This window comes from Pongo pygmaeus, chromosome 18, assembly GCF_028885625.2.
Source record: "Pongo pygmaeus isolate AG05252 chromosome 18, NHGRI_mPonPyg2-v2.0_pri, whole genome shotgun sequence".
In the NCBI taxonomy this organism is placed as follows: domain Eukaryota; kingdom Metazoa; phylum Chordata; class Mammalia; order Primates; family Hominidae; genus Pongo; species Pongo pygmaeus.
In genome coordinates, this window is record NC_072391.2 from 44010671 (window position 1) to 44022973 (window position 12303).

Here is a 12303-nt window from a genome sequence, read left to right on the forward strand (position 1 = left end):
GACGTCATCCTCATGCACGGCTGTGAAATCCAAGTCTCTACTTTTCACATTTTGAGATGTTCATAAGAGACGGTGTAAAGTTATGGTGAGGTTAGACTGTGTGGGTTGGTAGTCTGACTCTGCCATTTAGGAACAATGTGACCTTCAGCAAGTTACTTAACTTTTCTGAGGTTGTTTCCTCAGGTGTAAGATGGGGCTTATTTTTTTTTTATATCATTGGTTTAAAAGAGTTAATACATTTCTATTACTTAGGGCTGGGCATAGTGGCCTGTAATCCCAGAACTTTGGGAGGCTGAGGCGGACGGATCACTTGAGGTCAGGAGTTCGAGACCAGCCTGGCCAACATGGCAAGACCCTGTCTCTATTAAAAATACAAAAATTAGCTGGGGGTGGTTGCACACGCCTGTAGTCCCAGCTACTCGGGAGGCTGAGGTGGGAGAATCCCCTGAGCCCAGGAGGTGGGGGTTGCAGTGAGCCAAGATCACAACACTGCACTCCAGCCTGGGTGACACAGTGAGACCCTGTCTCAAAATAATAATAAATAATTAAGATTTAAAAAATTACTTAGAAGCTAAAAGAAATTAAGTATTAACTATTGTTTTTGGCCCATTTGCTTACATTGTCTTTACTCATTTAAATTTCTGGCTTTTCTGCTGGGATTCCCTGACTTCCTCCATTACCTATGGGGAATGCCCCTCCATCCCTTTTCATGACCTCATCTTCCCAGATCTCCTTGCTTGTCAGTTATCATTTTTCTCGTCTCATTTCTCTGTTAGTTGCTGCTCCACGTGAGAATATGAACTGAAAATCTGTCTTTATTGCAACCTTCATATTAATTTATCTTATTTGTTTCATATTGTTTTATCTTATTTTCCTTCTGCCCATGAACAGTTTAAAAGGGCTGGAGTTTCCTATTTGTTTCAGTTTTACTCAGTTTTTTTTTTTTTTTTTTTTTTTTTGCAAGAGGAAAAAATTCTCTCTGGATGCCATTTTAGCTGCTGATATTGTAATGAAGAGTAGCTGGGTAAATTCCCTCTTTTGTTCTTGTTATTATTTTTTTTTTTTATCTGACTAGACCAGTAACCACAGTAACTATTTTTGAATTTCATTTTCATTTCTTTGCAATGTTTTCTCCATTTCTGAGTATTAATTGTAGTCAGCATAATTTGCTAATTTTATAGCTTGAGTTATTTCAGAAGAACTTTGTGTGCTTAAACTGACACAGGCTCTCCTCCCAAGGATCACAGACTGAGATAAACCTGTGTCAGCGTGAGCACTGAAATGTTTCAGCCACTAACTGTTTTGAGGTAGCATATTTATTTTGGCTTCATATTTAGCCAATGCTATGAAGGGAAAAGGACCTTTATCTCATTTCATGTCTCAGGCACTGTAAAATGCTGAGTCACAGTACACCTGAGCGCTGCAGTGATCTAAAGTTTGAGGTGGCAGTGATTTCAGATTTCTGCCAGGCTTATATTGGTGTTCAATTCCTTTGCTTTGATTTAGTATACTTGTGTAACTATGAGGGGTTGGGGTGGAGAGGAGGTGGATATGGACTGGGATGGGGGGTATAGGAACTGTAGTATTTTTGAAGACCATTGATACTGTTCACAAGTAATTGGGAACTGTGTAATCCATTACTTAGACAACTCCAGATATATCATTCAGGCAGTTCAGAAAGTAGTTTTGCTTTCTGCTTTAACTAGGTTTGAATGTATAGAGTAAGTGATGCAGGTTAAAATATTTTGGGGGAATACAGAAGAAGGTACTGATGGTTCTTGTTATGAGAGTGTCAGGACATGTAATTTGATGATTGTTGGTACTCTGGAAAGAAAAAATTATGGGACTTGGATCACTGAATAATCTCTGAATTTCTTTCAGTGCTTAAAGTAGATTATTCAGTGATGGGGCAGCACAGTTGTATGTGGTATTTCTAGCCCCACTGCTGGCCTTTCAAACGCAGTTGTGTCAAACCCTGCCTTATTAATTAGCATTTTCCAAAGGTTCAGTTTGCTTATATAATTGCAATGGTATAGTAAGCAGAGAAATTGACCCAATAAACTTGGCCATCTAACAATTAGTGTGGGAAAAATAGTGGAGAAGATATGTCTATTGTGATAATATGAGATATGAATATGAATTATATATGTTCTCCACATATATGTGTATATACACACACACACACACACCTCATATTACCACTGTAATATATATATAATATATACATAATATACATAAAGGCCAGGCGCGGTGGCTTATGCCTGTAATCCCAGAACTTTGGGAGGCCGAGGTGGGTGGATCACGAGGTCAGGAGATCGAGACCATCCTGGCTAACATGGTGAAACCCCGTCTCTACTAGAAATACAAAAAATTAGCCGGGTGTGGTGGTGGGCACCTATAGTCCCAGCTACTTGGGAGGCTGGGGCAGGAGAATGGCATGAACCCGGGAGGCCGAGCTTGCAGTGAGCGGAGATCGTACCACTGCACTCCAGCTTGGGCAACAGAGTGAGACTCCGTCTCAAAAAAAAAAAATTTCAGTTAGCCTGGACAACATAGCAAGACCCGTCTCTACAAAATTTTTTTTAAATTAGCTGGGGCTGGGGAGTGGTGGCTCATACCTGTAATCCCAGCACTTCAAGAGGCTGAGGTGGTAGGATAATTTGAGAACAGCCTGGGCAACATAGCGAGTTGTTTTTTTGTTTTTGTTTTTGTTTTGAGACAGAATCTCACTCTGTCACCCAGGCTGGAGTGCAGTGGCACGATCTTGGCTTACTGCAATCTCTGCCTCCCAGGTTCAAGTGATTTTCCTGCCTCAGCCTCCCGAGTAGCTGGAACTACAGGTGTTTGCCACCATGCTGGGCAAATTTTTGTATTTCTAGTAGAGATGGGGTTTCACCATGTTGGCCAGGCTGGTCTCGAACTCCTGACTTCAAGTGATCTGCCCGCCTCGGCCTCCCAAAGTGCTGGGATTACAGGTGTGAGCCACTGTGCCCGGCCCGCAAGATCTTATCTCTAAAAAAAAGAAGAAAGAAAAAATTAGCTGGGTGTTGTGCACCTGTCATCCTAGCTATTCGAGAGGCTCAGGTGGGAGAATCACTTGAGCTCAAGATTTCAAAGTTACAGTGAACTATGATTGTGCCACTGCCCTCCATCCTGGGTGACAGAGTGAGACCCTGTCTTTAAAAATATATATTTTTAATTATGAGAAGTAATTCTCTGACCTATCTTGTCTGATTGTAGGTCATGAGACTTCCATTTCTGAAGGGGTCCTGTTCCGTATCCTCAAGAAGGGAGTGCTGCACAGAGAGGCCATGAGGAATCTAAGCAGACAGGCCTTGCTGGGTTTCCCCACTCAATCTGTCAATATTAGATCATACCTTTTTGTCCAGTCACATTTTTACGTGGTTGTCAATTATGCCTGTCCAGTAAAGTCTCCATAAAAGGCCCAAGAAGACAGAGTTGGAGTTCCTGGATAGCTGAACATGTGGAGGTTCCTGGAGGGTGGGGCACCTGGGCATAAAAGCTCCAAGCCCCTTCCCTCATACCTTGCTCTGTGCATCCCTCCATCTATATCCCTTGTAACATTCCTTATAATAAATTGGTAAATGTGTTTCCCAGAGTCCTGTGAGCCACTGTAGCAAAATTAATCAAACCCAAGGAAGGGTTCATGGGAACCCTAATTTCAGCTGGTCAGAGACACAGGTGAAACAACCTGGGGCTTGCTATTGGTATCAGAAGTGAGGGGACTGAGTCCTCAACCTGTGGGATCTGATGCTACTGAGTAGATAGTGTCAGAATTGAGTTGGAGGTCACCTACCTGGCATCTACTGTATAATTGATTGCTTGCTTGTTGGTGGGGAGAAATCCCCACATATTTGGTCACAGGAGTCTTCTGTGTTAATTGTTGAGTGCGAGAATCTGAGTTTTTTCCACTTATCTATAGATTCATTCATTCAACAAATGTGTGTTGTGGACCCTCCTATGTGGCAGGCACTGTTTGGTAGGATAGGGGACAGCCATAAACGAAACAAAATCGCTGCCTTTACAGAATGTACATCTAGTGGGGAAGGCAGGCAGTAAATGAGTAAATACATAGCGTATCAGATGGTAGTGTGTGCTGTGGAGAAAAAGAGAGTATTGGGGTTGGGAACCATTTTTATTTAAGGTGTTTGAGGAAGGTGACCTTTGAACAGGGATCTAGAAGAAGCAGGGCCATGAGGATATGTGAGAAAAGAATTGCCGAGGCCGTGGGCCTGCAAAGGCCCTAAGGCAGAGCATGCCTGGTTTGTTAGAGGAAGGAGGCCAGTATGGCTGGGTAGCAGCAAGGTAGGGAGATCTTGGAAAGAGCTCACATCAGAGAGGTTGTCGGGGACTCAATCAGGTCCACTATAAAGACTTTGATGTTTGCTCTGAGTGAGCCGGGAAGCAGTTAAAGGATTTTGATTTTTTTTTTTTTTTTGAGATAGAGTCTTGCTCTGTCACCCAGATTGGAGTGCAATGGCGCCATCTCCGCTCATTGCACCCTCCACTTCCCAGGCTCAAGTGATTCTCCAGCCTCAGCCTCCTGAGTAGCTGGGACTATAGGCATGTGCCACCAATGCCTGGCTAAATTTTGTATTTTTTGTAGAGACAGGGTTTTGCCATGTTGCCCAGGCTGGTCTGGGAACTCCTAAGCTCAAAGCGATCTGCCTGCTTCAGCCCCACAAAATACTGGGATTACATGTGTTAGCCACCACTCCTGGCTATGCTATTAAAGGATTTTGATTAGAGAAGAGACATAAGTGCATTTTAAACACATCATTCTGTTAGCTGTGTTGAGAACCTATTGTAATAAAACCTACGTGAGAGGTGACTTGGGCCAAGATAGAAGATGTTAAGTTGGCAAGGAATCGGCTTCTGGATATATTTTCACCTTTGAACTGAGAATTAGATGTTGGGCAGAAATGAGGGCAGGGTGAAAATAAAAGTACATGTTAATTTATTAACATTCAAGGATATATTTTTTAAATTAAATTTATTTTTGAGACAAGGTCTCACTGTATCACTCAGGCTGGAGTACAGTGGCAAGATCAAAGCTCACTGCAGCCTCAAACTCCTTAGCTCAAGCAGTCCTCCCACCTCAACCTCCTGAGTAGCTGGGACTACAGGTGTATGCCATCACACACTTGGCTAATATTTTTGTTTTTTGTAGAGACAGCCTGTTGCCCAGGCTGGTCTCAAACTCGTACAGGTTTTTTTTTTTTTTTTTTTTTTTTGAGACAGAGTTTCGCTCTTGTCGCCCAGGCTGGAGTGGAATGGTGTGATCTCAGCTCACTGCAACCTCCACCTCCCGGGCTCAAGCGATTCTCCTGCCTCAGCCTCCCGAGTAGTGGGGATTACAGGCACCTGCCACCATGCCTGGCTGATTTTTGTAATTTTTTTTAGTAGAGATGGGGTTTCACCATGTTGGCCAGGCTGGTCTTGAACTCCTGACCTCAGGTGATTCGTCCACTTTGGCCTCCCAAAGTGCTGGGATACAGGTGTGAACCACTGTGCCCGGTCCAATGTTTTAATATATGTATAATATACATTGTGGAATGATTATACCAAACTGACATATCCATCACCTTACATACTTATTTTTTTTTGTGGTGAGAACATTTAAAATCTGTTCTTTTAGTGATTTTAAAATATACAATACATTATTGTTGACTACGGTTACCATGTTGTACAACAGATCTTAAAACATTATCTTCCTGTCAAACTGAAAGTGTATACTTTGGTCAATATCTCCTCATTCCTCCTCTCCTCACAGCCTCTGATAACCACAACTATACTTCCATAAGATTTTTAGATCCCATATGTAAGCAAGATCATGTGGTATTTGTCTTTCTGTGCCTGGCTTATTTCACTTAGCATAATGTTCTCCAGGTTCAATTCTTTTGTTACAAATGACCAAATTTCCCTCTTTTTTGTCCGGGTGTGGTGGCTCACGCCTGTAATCCCGGCACTTTGGGAGGCCAAGGGGGCCGATCACCTGAGGTCAGGAGTTCAAGACCAGCCTGGCCAACACAGTGAAACCCCATCTCTACTAAAAATAAAAAAATTAGGCTGGGCGTAGTGGCTCAGGCCTCTAATCCCAGCACTTTGGGAGGCCCAGGCATGTGGATCACCTGAAGTCAGGAGTTTGTGACCCGCCTGGCCAACATGGTGAAACCTTGTCTCTACTAAAAATACAAAAATTAGCTGGGCGTGGTGGCACACTTCTGTAATCCCAGCTACTTGGGAGGCTGAGGCAGGAGAATCGCTTGAACCTGGGAGGCGGAGGTTGCAGTGAGCCGAGATCGCGCCACTGCACTCCAGTCTGGGTGACAGAGCAAGACTCCATCTCAGGAAAAACAAAACAAAACAAAAAAATTATCCGGTTGTGGTGGCACGTGCCTGTGAACCCAGCTACTTGGTAGGCTGAGGCAGGAGAATCACTTGAACCTGGGAGGCAGAGGTTGAGTGAGCTGTGATTGCATCACTGCACTCCAGCCTGGGCAACAGAGCAAGACTACATCTCAACAAGGCAGAATTTCCCTCTTATTAATAACTGAATAATATTCCATTTGTGTTTGTGTGTGTGTGTGTGTGTCACATTTTCTTTTCCATTCATCCATTGATGGACACTTAGGTTGGTTCCATGTCTTGGCTATTCTGAATAATGCTTCAGTGAACATAGGAGTGCAGACATCTCATTGACATACTGATTTCCGTTCTTTTGGATATACGCTCAGAAGTGGGATTGCTAGGTCTTATGGTAGTTCTGTTTTTAGTTTTTTGAGGAACATTCATGCTGTTCTCCATAGTGGCTGTACTAATTTACATTCCTACCAACAGTGTGCAAGGGTTTGCTTTTGTCCACATCCTTGCCAACACTTGTTATTGGATAAATATTAAGCAGTTTGATTTTTTTTTTCCATTGCCCTGGCTGGAGAACAATGGTGCAATCATAGCTCACCGCAGCCTCAAACTCCTGGGCTCAAGCAGTCCTCCTACCTCGGCCTCCCAAAGTGTTGGGATTACAGCCACTGCACCCAGCCAAGCAGCTGGGCTTGTAAGAATAGAGTTGAAAGGGGCATATGTTCAAATTGGAGATAAAAATTTGGTAATCCCCTCAACATATTGCCAGTGTATAAAGAAGTAAGACCTAGGACAGTTCACTGACTGCTCATCAGAACCCCTAGGGGAGCTTTTAAAAAGTGCTATTTTCTGGGTCTCTCCTCCCAGAAATCGTGACTGAATTGATCTGAGGTAGGGTGAGGGCATTGTATTTTTTAAAATAGTCTGAGGTTATCCTATATTTGAACATTTTTGAAAAAAAAATTTTGCACATGAAGGAAACATGATTTTGTTCTGACATACAGTCTTTAAAATATTTATTTATTTTTTTGAGACGGAATTTCACTCTTGTTGCTCAGGCTGGAGTGCAATGGCTCGATCTCGGCTCACTGCAACCTCTGCCTCCCGGGTTCAAGCAGTTCTCCTGCCTCAGTCTCCCGAGTAGCTGGGGTTGCAGGCATGTGCCACCACGCCCTGCTAATTTTGTGTTTTTAGTAGAGACGGGGTTTCTCCATGTTGGTCAGGCTGGTCTCAAACTCCTGACCTCAGGTGATCCACCCGCCTTGGCCTCCCAAAGTGCTGGGATTACAGGTGTGAGCCACCGTGCCCTGCCTAAAATATTTGTTTTAAAGTCAGAATAGGCTGGGCATGGTGACTCACGCCTGTAATCCCAGCACTTTGGGAGGCTGAGGCAGGCAGATCACTTGAGGCCAGGAATTCAAGACCAATGTAGTCAACATGGAGAAACCCTGTCTCTACTAAAAATACAAAAATCAGCCGGGTTTGGTGGTGCGCACCTGTAATCCCAGCTACTCAGGAGACTGAGGTATAAGAATCACTTGAACCTGAGAGGTGAAGGTTACACTGAGCCGAGATCGTGCCACTGTACTCCAGCCTGGGTGACAGAGCGAGACCCTGTCTCAAAAAAAAAAAAAAAAAAAAGTCAGAATAAACTTGCTTAATAAGATTTCCATGCTTTAAGCATTAGAACAATCATCCAAATCTGCAGTGACATTTTAAGTGCCAAATCTTTCTCCTAGCTATAACACTAAGAGGTCTCAATATTGCTTAATCAGAAAAAAAGGAAAGCTATCATAGCTAAGAAAGAGAAAAAAAGAATGGAATACAGAAAGCTCCTTCACTTCTGAATTAGTTGTGAAGGTAGTCACAATCTGGAGTTCAGTTTTTTTGTATCAGGCACTTTTTCCTTAGTGAATTTTATTGGGTTAAAACAAATCACAGTATCAAAGAGACACAAAATAAAATGTTGGTAAATCAACCATCAAGGAAACAATTAGGAAGCTCAATTACAGGGGTCCAGATGAAGACAAGAGAGACAGATGAAGATAAACAGCTTAGACTAGGATAGCAAATGTGAAAATGAGGAGGAATAGATGGATTTGGACTATATTTTGGAAGTCTACTAAAGCCTGGAGATGAGATACCTGATCCTTATTGCTGTTTCCAGATATTTCACCCTCTCACATTCCTAAAAACGTATAGCTTTTACTCTCAGGTCACTAGAATATACCACCTACTATCTCTTGTTGCATTGTCAATTTATCAGCTCCCCCAAAGTCACTCCTGCTTTCTCAAAAATACTGGTTTCTGGCTCACTGTCTGTCCAACTCCATTCCTGTCTTAATTCTTGGCTTTTTCAGTGTATATGTAAATGGTCCTTCCAACACCCTTACCTCCCTGTTCCTTCAACTCATATCCAGTGGTCTTGTCCTATACTCCTCAGTTATTCACTTCCATGATCATATAACTTTGTCATTGTCAAACCCTCCTTAATCTCATTCTCTGACCTCTACCTCTTATCTTTCCACTCCCTCTAATACCGTGACTCCAGCAGTCCTTCAACTACATCAGGATTGGATTTAGCAAAGTGGAGGCCATTGGTGAGAATGAGAGCAAGTACTTTTGAGAGTGTGAAGGGAAGAGATGATAATGTTTGACAGTGGGATTTTAGTGAGAATGTGGTACTATTAATAGATTATGGGTCTTGATCCTATAGGACTTGCTGATGGATTTGATGTGGGTGTTGGAAAGGAGAAAAATCAAGATGACTTCCAGATTTTTCACTTGAGGCACCAAGCCAGTGGTAGAGTCATTTATAGAGTTGAAAAAGATTGGAGGAGGAGCAGATTTGGTGGTTGTGTGAATCAAGAATTCTATTTTGGGGCCAGGTGCCTGTAATACCAACACTTTGGGAGGCCGAGGTGGGAGGATCACTTGCGACCAGGAGTTTGAGACCAGCCTGGCCAACATAGGGAGACTCCATATCAACAAAAAATAAAAAATTAGTGGATGTAGTGGTACACGCCTATAGTCCCAGCTACTGGGGAGGCTGAGGTGGGAGGATTGCTTGAGCCCAGGAGGTTGAGGCTGCAGTGAGCCACGATGGCACCACTGCACTCCAGCCTGGGTAACAGCAAGACCCTGTCTCAAAAAAAAAAAAAAAATTCTATGTTGGCAGAGTTAAATTTGAAATTTAGATATCTAAGTAGAGATGTAGATTAAGGAATTGGACCTAATCACTTGGAGCTCAGGGAAGAGGTCAGGGCTGGGAAATAGGTTTTGCAGCACTTACTCTAGGGTGGCATTCAAGGTCTGGGGACTGGTTGAAATCACCCAAATTCTCTGAAGGGTGAATTAGGGTTACAATATGAGAAGGCTGTAGGTTTCCACTTGAACAGAGAAATTAAGGCTTTTAGGATTTTGATAGACAGTGAATTCCAGAGGGCGTGGAGCAAGATTTTCAGGCTTGTGATAATTTTGGACCCAGTCTATAAGGACTATAACTTGTGCTAGTACCAGCCAATATTGCTTTGAAACAGTTTCAAATCTAGTGTGATCTGGCTGCACAAACCCCAAGGATGATTTATTATAAACCTTTAATTATATTAAAATATATCAGATATTTTTCCAGTTCTAATCTAGTCTTGTCCCAATGTTTTCTCTCTAAATTTCTGGATCTGAAGGATTTATCAGTTAAATGGAAAAGGAAAGCAAACAAAATACCTTGATTTAATCTACATTAGAAAAATGTCATTAAATGACTTTCAAGATCAACTTATTTTTCATAGTTTTATCTCACCTTGAATATTTCCTAGACCTATGAGCATATGAATCCAGACATCTTGCTTTCAAAGGAAATTAAGATTTTTAAAATTATTTAATTCATTTATATGATTCAAAAGTCTAAACTATATAAAAATTATACAAAGAGAAATCTTGATCCCACCCCTGTCTTCTCCACCCCTGTTGACCTCACCCTAACCCTTATAGTTCTTGCATAGTTCTTACTTATCCTTCCATTGTTTCTTTTTTTGGGGAAGGGGGCGGGGATGGAGTCTCGCTCTGTTGCCTAGGCTGGAGTGCAGTGGCACAATCTCAGCTCTCTGTAACCTTTGCCTCCTGGGTTCAAGCGATTTTCCTGCCTCGGACTCCTGAATAGCTGGGATTACAGGTGCCTACTACAACGACCAGCTAATTTTTGTATTTTTCGTAGAGACGGGGTTTCACCATGTTGGCCAGGCTAGTTTCGAACTTCTGACCTCAGGTGATCTGCCTGCCTTGGCCTCCCAAAGTGCTGGGATTACCAGTGTGAGCCACAGTGCTCGGCCTTAACATTTATATTCTTATCCCTAATACAAAAGTAGCATATATACTGTTCTGTTCTGGATTCGTTCACTTAATGAATCTTGAAAATCTTTTCATATCAGTACATATAAATTTTCCTCATTCTCATTCTTTTTTTTATTGTTATTCACTTAAGAAAATAGCAACATGTGTTGTGAAGATGTACCATGGTTTATTTAACCCGTACTTTATTGCTAGGCACTTAGCTTGCTATCTGGTAATTAAGATATGTATCTGTGCCAGAGATGAAAATCCCTTAGAAGTTAGTCTTTATCTCCCAGCTTTTAGAAAACAGGATCTAATGCATTGGGGCCTTCTACAAAGCTGAATCAAATTCTGAATTTATTTTTAATAATTTAATTTTTAAAGAAAGTTGCTTTAATAAAAAAATTCTGAATTTTATTTAGAAAAGAAGGAATTAATTTCAAATTATTGCAGAACTAAAGAGCTCCCAGTGGACTATCTAGTCAGTAGCCATCAGCATCAGTACTTGCCATTTGAGCTCGAAGTCATTAACTTTCTTCTATGATTCAGGGAAAGATACCTCGAAATTGTAAGAACAGTAGCATTGAATTACAGTTTCTAGGTCAAAGTAATGGAGACATTACTTTAGCTGTGGTTAGCTGTGAACTTGGCTGGCAGATTTTCCCTACTAAAGAAACAAGCTACTCAGGTCCAACTGGAAAAATACACAGAAATCCAGACTGTTGGCCTTGGCAATGGAAGCCCTATTTTCTTCTGAAAGAAAGCACAGTAAAATAGTCTTTAGACAGATCTCAGCTGGGCGTGGTGACCCACACCTGTAATCCCAGCACTTTGGGATGCTAAAGTGTGCAGATCACTTGAGTCCAGGAGTTCAAGACCAGCCTGGGCAACACAGTGAAACCCTGTCTCTTCAAAAACATACAAAAAATTAGCCAGGCATGATGGTACACGCCTGTACTCCCAGCTATTCGGGAGGCTGAGGTGGGAGGATCACATGAGCCTGGGAGGTCAAGGCCGCAGTGAGATGTAATGCCACTGCACTCTAGCCTGGTTGACAAAGTGAGACCCTGTCTAAAAAGAAAAAAAAAAAAAAGATCTCCATAAGGGATGAAGTACAGTGAAATGATTGTAGTGTAAATCTGTCTCTCCTTGGGAAAAAGATCGCATTCTGAAATTTTCTTTCAGCAAACTAAAGCTAAGCCATTTACATACTCTTTTCCTGCCAGATTAGTGGACTGACTAAGAGGAATGAATAGCCCTCCTTATCTAGAAAGCCATTATTTAATGGTGGCCTTAAGTGAAGCTGCATGCCTTAACTTCTGCAAGAATTCCTGAGTTTTTGTATCTCTCTTCTCAGCAGGACTAATGAAGTTCTAAATATTAGTTGTGACTACTCTTTTAAATGCCACTCTGGGGAAGGCCACATGTTGTGGCTCTTCTCCTTTGCTGAGCGAGTCAACAACTCACATTTATTATACAATAATAAATTCCCTTTTTGCCAGGCACTGTAGAATAGGCATGGTCTCCTTCCTCCAAGCCCCATGCACAGTGAAGGTAGCTTTCAACACTGCCAGTATTTTACAGCAATTG